Source organism: Mustela lutreola, chromosome X (genome assembly GCF_030435805.1).
Source record: "Mustela lutreola isolate mMusLut2 chromosome X, mMusLut2.pri, whole genome shotgun sequence".
Taxonomy (NCBI): Eukaryota; Metazoa; Chordata; class Mammalia; order Carnivora; family Mustelidae; genus Mustela; species Mustela lutreola.
The window spans coordinates 42,586,281-42,594,628 of record NC_081308.1 but is presented as its reverse complement, the minus strand read 5'-3'; positions in this window follow the sequence as shown (position 1 = coordinate 42,594,628).

Here is an 8,348-nt window from a genome sequence, read left to right as displayed (position 1 = left end):
TGAGCTGTTTAGGCTTCTGTGTTCAGGGTGGGAGATCTCTGAGCACTTTGGGGGTCTAAGTTCAAAGCTGTGTGTACCCCTAGCCAGTTTTTATTGGTCTTTGTCAGAGATAATGAGATCACTGGATACTTTTGGAATCTGTGTCTGAGGCAGGATTTCCCAAACTGAGCACTATGAACATCTTGGACTGGAAAATTCTTTGTTATGGAAGGCATTGTAGGATATTATACTAGTTTGCTAGGGCTGCTATAAAAAAAAATACCACAAACTGGGAGGGCTTAAGCAACGGAAATTCATTGTCTCACAGTTCCAAAGGCTGGAAGTCTGAGATCCAGGTGTTGGTAGGTTTCTTTCCTTCTGAGGGCTGAGAAGGAGAATCTGTCCATGCCTCTCCCCTAGCTTCTGGTAGTTTCCTGGCAGGCTTTGACATTCCTTGGCTTCTGTTGCATCGCCCTGATTTCTTCCTTCATTTTCACATGGTGTTCTGTGCGTGTGTATCTGTGTCCAAATGCCCCTTTTTAAATAAACACATCAGTCATATTGGCTTAGGGGCCCACTGTATTCCAGGAATATGACCTTGTTCTTACATCTGCAGTGGCCCTGTTTCCAAATAAGGTCACATTCTGGAGGTCCTAAGGATTAGGACTTCAACATATGAATTTGAGTGGGGAGAGGTATAAATCAATCCATAAAAGATGTTTAGCATGGGCAAGAAAGGAAAGAGGGAGGGAAGAAGGGAGGAGACCCCAACACCCAGAGTTGTTCCAGTACTTACAGCTAAGCCGTGTCATCCTCCTGTTAGACATAACCAGCCTCAAAGAACACTAATCTCAGACAAGCTTACTCTGAGACCACAATAAAATGAGACAAAGCAAAGCTACTTTATTATGTTTTCTAAGCACAGACAAAAACCTGTCTTTGCACCACCTACAAGGTACCAAACATCCCCCTCTCTCCGTTAAAATGAGTGACTGCTCCTTTTTTTTTTAACATCAAATTCAGCTTTGTCCTTACTATAGTCTGCCCTCACTAGAGATAAGATTTATTGAGATACCCAGTCATGAAAACTGCCCTCACTTTCTGACAGTGTCCAATCTAGAAGGAGTCCCCCTTCTTTAGAGCCTTCCCCAAACCACTTAACTGAAACCCAGATCCTGTCATTGGCTCTTTTTTTTAAATTAAAAAAAAATTTTTTTTAAGTAATCTCTGCACCCAAGTGGGGCCCTAACTCACAACCCTGAGATCGAGAGTCACATGTTCTTCTGACTGAGTCAGCCCCTAAATGGTTTTTCCCGGACACCCTCTTACTGAGATGTCTCTTGGCTCCTGCGGTATGCGTTCTCCCTCACAGAAATGAATAATGAACCCTACTTGTTCAACTATAGGTATGTTCCTGGGGGGCCGCTGACAAGTGGCATCCCTTATCTCTACCCACTCTTTGCCAATAGCACCTCTCCCCTTCTAGTGGTGACAACCACAGTGTCCCTAGGTACTGCCAGATGTTCGTTGTGGGGGGCAAGTTGACAATTTGGGGCAGGTTGGCCTCTTTGTCTGAAGTTCGTGGTGTTTTCTGAGAAGCATTTGGGTCCAATTTCTCAGGATGTGAAGTCACTGGTCTGTTTCAAGGTCTCTGCTCCAGTGTTTGGAAACCCCAAGCTCTTTGGGGTGTTATATAAGGAATGAGTGATCTTGTCACCTGCCAAAATTCGGACATCTTGGGCACACACACGTTGTCCTGGTTCTATAGTCATGTGATTGGTAGTGGACTCCTCCCCGGGGACTCACAGCTATCCCAGCTCTCTTGTCAAGACTGGGAAATACAGGTGGCTACTTCCTTCAGAACCTCTGTCTTGCCCTTTTTTCTGGAGGTCACAGAGTCTCCCTTGATACCGTTTGTGGAGATCGTGTTGTGGAGAGTTGGTGGTTTGTGGTTCCAGAGCAGTGAGAGCCCTGTCTTGGGAATCACATAGCTCAGATGGACATTGGAATCAGGCCTCATCCACACCCAGTACACATGGGTATTTGGAGCCTGGTAGAATCTGTTTCAGAGCCTGGAACCCCCAAGTCCTGGCTGGGTGGTAGGAGAGTCCAGCTTTTTGGAGCATCTTTCTAAACCTTAATTTGACCTACTGAAGTTTTGCAAGACCTCTCTGAGTCAGGAGGACAGTGTCAGACAGTCCGCACACCTGCACTCTCTTGATTTCAGCTCCCTCCCTGCCTAATCACACATCCCTTCTGAAAGCCAAGTTCAGGGCTGGGGGAAAGGGATGAAATCTAGGTGAATGCCATCTCTGGCCAGGGGACCAGTGTGAGTCTAAGACTGTCTCAGTTGGAACATGGGTGTCATGTGCACATGTTGCTTAATATAAATGTCTGTTGGGTTCAATAAAGAGGAAATATTCTCCAGAATTGTGTTTCCATCTCTAGTAAACCCCCAGTTTTACTTCAGCTGTTCCTTTGAGGACATACATAATAGGTTGTATGTCATGAGGCAAAGGTGCACAGGGAGAAAAAAACATTGTTCTTCCTGTGAAAACTGTAATTCTAGTTATGAGAGAGACAGGTTTATACTTTTTTTAGAGAGGGAGAGAGGGGATGGGGGAGGGTCAGAGGGAGAGAGAGAATCTCAAGCAGGTTCCACGCCCAGCATAGAGCCCCGTGTGGGACTCAAACTCACAGCCCTGAGATTATGACCTGAGCTAAAATCAGGAGTTGGACACCTAACCAACTGAGCCACCAAGGCGCCCCCAGGTTTGTACTTTTATGCAAGAGGCAGGGCCTGAGCTCTGGAGAGAGGCTGTGGGGGAGGGCGCAGGGCCTCGGTGAGTCAAAGAAGTCATAAGAGAAGTCAAAAAATAGTTTGTATCTTTTTTTTTTTAAGTAGGCTCCACGCCCAGCATGGAGCCCAGTGGCAGGGCTCGAACTCACAACCTTGGGATCAAGACCTGAGCTGAAATCAAGAGTCAGACGTTTCACTGATTGAGTCATCCAGGCACCCCCTGCCCAGAATAGTTTGAACTAAATGAAAATGAAAAATAAAACTTAACCATGTTCGTGGGATGCAGCAAAGCAGTACTTACATAGAGGAACGTTTTAAAGGCATTTTGGCTTCTGTCTTGCTCTTTCTTGAACCATTTGCTCCAGGGGAAGGCAGCCACCATGCTGTGAGGACTCTCAAGCAACCATATGGACAGATCTGTGTACCAAAGAACTGAGGCACCCCAGCCAAAGCCATCACCAAATTGCCAGCAATGTGAGGGATCTGGATCGGAAGCCAAGCTTCCGGCCCCACTCGAGCCTTCTGATGACTGCAGCCTGAGGGACTCAAAGCCAGAATCACGCAGCTAAGCTGCTCTTGAATTCCTGACTCCAGAACTGTGTGAGATGATTGGTGTTTTCTGTTGTGCTAAATTGCTAAGCTTTGGTTCATCAGTGGCATTTCTGAGCTCTATGAGGCTCTCTGTCGAGAGTTTGAGATTTCCGAGCTTTTTGTGACCTGTATCCATATTTGTCTGGGTATTTGGGGCATTCCCTTTGTCAAATTTGTAGGTCTCTGATCTCTTTGAGGGGGGGCAGTCTCTATGTGTTTTTAGGTCTCTAAACTATTTGGGGATCTGTGCCTCAAATTGTGGGGATTCTGGGCTGTTTGGGGTTCATGCCCAGAATGTGATCATAACTGTTTGGGATCCTTAATCCCGGGGTATGTTGTCTTTGAGATACCTAGTACTTGGGTCTGGAATCTGAAGTCTCCGAGTTCCCTTGCAGTCTGTGCTGTGGGTATGAGGTGTTCTGGGTGTCTCGGTGTTCACAGCCATGGACTCTTTGGAGGATCGTGTTTGGAGGATCCCTTTGGTTCTGTGAAGTGTGTGGAGTTTTAAGTCCCAGGAAGAGATATCACGGAGGTGACTGGAATCTGCATTTAGGCTGATCAGTGCTGGAGCGGTGCAGGCCAGTGAGTCCCCATGTATAACATCTCCACTGTGTTCAAAGAGTCAATGTCCAGATACTGATATTTCTGGAACCGAGGGCAGGGGAAATCTGTGTTTCAGGGTATCAGCTCTCGGAACTGTTCATGGGTGTATGTCCCAAGATATGAAGTTCCTGAGTTGTTTGTAGGTGTGTATCCCAAATGTGTGGGGTCCCTTGACCTGCTCACAGCTCTGTGTTGCAATTTATCAGGTGTCTGTTCACTGGCGTATGTACCAGGGTGCAAGGTAACTGAACTCTCAGACTGTGTGTACACAAGATTATGAGGTCTCTGACCTGTTTGGGTGTGTGGTTCCCAGGACCAGAGATTTTTTTGTGGGAGTATATATTCCAGGATGTTAGTTCTTTAATCTGTGTGGATGTGTATGTCCTGGGTGTGAGGTTTAAGCTCCATGGGTTTATGCTCTAATGGTATAAAGGGTTCTGATCCACTTATGGGTATATGTCCCAGGCTCTGAGGTCTCTGATCTGTTTGTCATTGTATATCTCAGGATGGGAGATCTCTCTTCTGGATGCAGGTCAAGGATATGAGGTCTGTGATCTGTTTTTGGTTTTATGTCCCAGGATGTTAGCTCTCTGGTCTCTAGGGGATATATGTGCCAATGCATGAGCACGCTGACATGTTTGTGGATATATTTCCCAATACACACAGTCTCTGAGGTCTCTGTGGATATATTTTCCTGGTTGGTATATCTCTGAGCTCTTTCAGTTATGTTTTCTGGGGCTGGGAGCCCTCTGGTCCATTCGTGGGGTGCATGTTGCAGGATATAAGGACTGTTCTGTCTGAGGGTGTGTGTCCCAGAGTGTGAGGTCTCTGCTGTGTTTGTGGGTGTGGTTCCCAAGATGTAAGTTCCCTGAACTCTGTGGGTGTATGTACCAGAAAATGAAATACATGGTCTGTTTGTGAGTGTATGAGGTCTCAGAGCTGTCTATCCCTTTGTATGTCTCAGTATAGGAGGTCTGTCTTCATGAGTATAGATCAAGGGTACCAGTTTTTTGATAATTTTGTGTTGGCATTTCCCAGGGAGTGAGGTCTCTGAGCTATTTGGAGTGGGGGGAGTATAATGTGAGTTCTCAAGTATGTTTGTGGCTGTATGACCCAGCATATAGGTCTCTGAACTCTTTGGGTGTTTATGTTCCATGGTTTGAAGTCCCTGAGCTCTTTGCTGATGTATATTGCAAGGTCTGAGGTCTCTGATCTATTTGTTGTTATATACTAGTATGTGAGTCTGTCTTTATTGGTGTATGTCAAGGTCTGTTTGTGAGTATATCTCTCGGTGTATGAGGTCCCCGATCTGTTTCTAGGTATATGTTCCAAAGTAAGAAGTCCTTGATATGTCTCTGTATGGAAGGTCTCTGATCTTCGGATAATTGCATTAGGACCTAGAGGTCTTTCACCCCTATGGTTATAATTCCCAGGTATCTTGTCTGTGTTGTTTGTGGCTGTATGTCCTAGAATGTCATGTCTGCATTGTTTCTGCAACGATGTCCCCTCCTTGTGAGGTCTCTGATCTCTTTGTGGTGTATTCATCAGAAGGGGGGGATCTCTGATAGTGTTTGTGGGTATATGTCCCAGAGTGAGAGGTCACTGATGTTTGCACATGTAAGCCGCAGGATTTGAGGTCTGTGATATGCTTGTCACTATAATTATCAGCATGTGAAGGGTCTTTCATGGGTGCATGCCAAGGGTGTAAGTTTTCCAGTACATTTGTGCTTCTGTGAACACGGGTGTGAGGTCTCTTATTTGTCTGCAGGTGTATGTCTCAGTGTGTGAGGTCTGTGAGGTCCTTTTGGGTTTGCATCCCATCGTGTGAGGTCTCTGAGCCGGTTGGGGGCTTATTTACTGAGCTATGAGGCGTGTCTTTTTATCATTAGCTGTTCTGGGATGTGAGCAAGACCTGTGACTATTTATCATTGTATGTCTTGGGATGTGAGGTCTCTTGCGTGGGTGTACATAGAACGTGTAAGATCTTTGATCTATTTATGGTTATATGTCCCTGGGTGTGAGGTCTCTGATCAGTTCATGGAGTTAATTCTTACAAACGGAGCAGCAATGTCAGGTTCTAAGTGCCCCTATCCCACCATGCATGATGTGATGTCTCTGATCTTTTTGAGGGGGCGTGACCCACAGTGTGAAGTACTCATCTGTTCCTTGTGTGTTTCCCCAACATGTGAGGTCTCCCACCTGGGTGAGGGTGTATGTCCCATGGCGTGAGGCCACTTACTTATCTGCAGGTATATTCCCAAGAGAGGAGCTCTTTCCTCTCTTTTGAGCAGTAGGGCCCAATTTGAGAGTAAGGTCTGATCTGGTTTTGCAGATTCTCAGGATGTAAGGGTCCTAGCTGTTTGTGCTTATACGCCCCAGGATGTAAGTTCTCTGATCACTTGTGGATGTACATCCCAGAATCCATTTCTTTTTTTTTTCTTTTTTAAAAAAGTTTTTATTTGTTTATCTGAGAGAGAGAAAGATCATGTGCAGCAGGCAGAGGGAGAAGAAGAAGCAGGCTCCCCACTAATCAGGGAGCCCCAAGCGGTACTCAATCCCAGAACCCTGGGATCATGACCTGAGCCGAAGGCAGCCGCTTAACCGATTGAGCCACCCAGGCATCCCCAGAATATGTTTCTTTAGTTTTTACTGGTATGTGTCCCAGGTTGTAGGTTCTCTGATCTCCTGGGGTGGGGTTATTTGCAAGAGTTGAGGTTTCTGATTTGTTTGTGGGTGTATGTCCTAGAATGTGAAGTCCTAGATCTTTTAGGGTATGTATGCCCAGAGTGTAAGGTTTCTGACCTTTCTGTGGTTGTGTTTATGCTGTGAGGTTTCTTCTGTGTTCCTTCCTGTATGTGTCAGTATGTGCCGTCTGGTCATGAATCTTGTCAAGGATGTAAGTTCCCTGATCTGTTTGTTGTATACCCCAGGACATAAAGTTTCTGATCTGCTTGGTGGTAAGTGTCCCAGTGCATGAGATGTCTGAGCTGTGTGTGTGTGTGTGTGAGAGAGAGAGAGAGAGAGTGTCACAGGGAATGAGGGTTGTAATGGACTTGGGCACATATCCCGGGTTGTGAGGTTTCTGATCTGTTTCGGAGTGAATGACAGCAGGTGCCATATATGAACTCTTTATGGGTCTGTGTTCTGGGCTTTGAGGGCTTCCACGTGATAGTCAGTATATGTGCTGGGTGCAGGAACCATGGTCTGCTTCTCAATGGATTGCCCAGCGTATGCAGTCTCTGAACTGTTTATAGGTTTGTGTTGCAGGAATTGAAGTCTGTGATTTATTTTTAAGCCCCAGTGTGGGGCTCACACTCACAACCCCAAGATCAAAAGTAACGTGCTCTACCAACCGAGCCTGCCGGGTGCCTCCCAGTCTCTGATTTCTTTATGGCTAGACTTTGCAGGCTGTTAGGTCCCTGATCCTTTTGTGGGTGTGCATATGAGGTGTGAGTTCCCTGATGGGTCTGTGGGTGTACTTCCCAGAATGTCACATCTCTATCACCCCGTGCCATGTACATCATGTCTGTGCTCCGTTTAGTTGAATACTGGCCTCCAGTGATCGCTATGTCCCGATTCCCAGAACCTGTGACTGTGTTAACTTTCTGGCAGAAAGGACTTCGTAGGTGTAATGAAATGAAATACTTTGCGATCGGGAGTTTATCCTGGATCGAGCATGTGGGCCTAATGTGATGATGACGGTCCTTCTCTGCGGGAGGTGGGATGGTGAGCATCAGAAATGGCCGTGTGAGAGTGATGCGCGCGGAGTCTGAGACAGTCATGCAAAGTTGGAAGCCACCTGAGAGAAGGAGGTATGACAACTGGAACCGACAGAAGAGAAATCAGAGAGAGATTTGAAGGTGAAACACTGCTGGCTTTGATGATGGAGGAAGGGGCCACATGCCAACAAGTGCACACGGTCCCTAAAAGTGGGAAGTGCAAGGAAATGGATTCCGTCTTGGAGCCTCCAGGAGGAAGGCCAGTCTACAAGACTCTTTTCGGGCTTCTGACCTGTAGGAATGTTAAGGCAGTAAGTGTGTGTTGTTTTACAGCACTAAGATCGCGGTGACTTGTCACAGCAGCGACAGGTCAGTACACTGTTCCAGGTTGCAAGGTCTCTATCTGGTTGTTGGCACAAATCACAGGATGTGAACTCTACCATCTGTTTGTGTGTGCAGGTCTGATGGCAAGAGGTCTCTGAGCTGATTTGGGGTGTATGTCCAGTGTGTGAGGTCTTTATGACATTTGTGGGTTGTATTCTGAGATTATCAGGTCTCTGATGTGTTTCAGGTATATTTCTCACGATGATGAACTTGCTATTTGCTTTGGTGGTATATATGCCAGAATATAAGGTCTTTAATCTGTTGAGTTATGA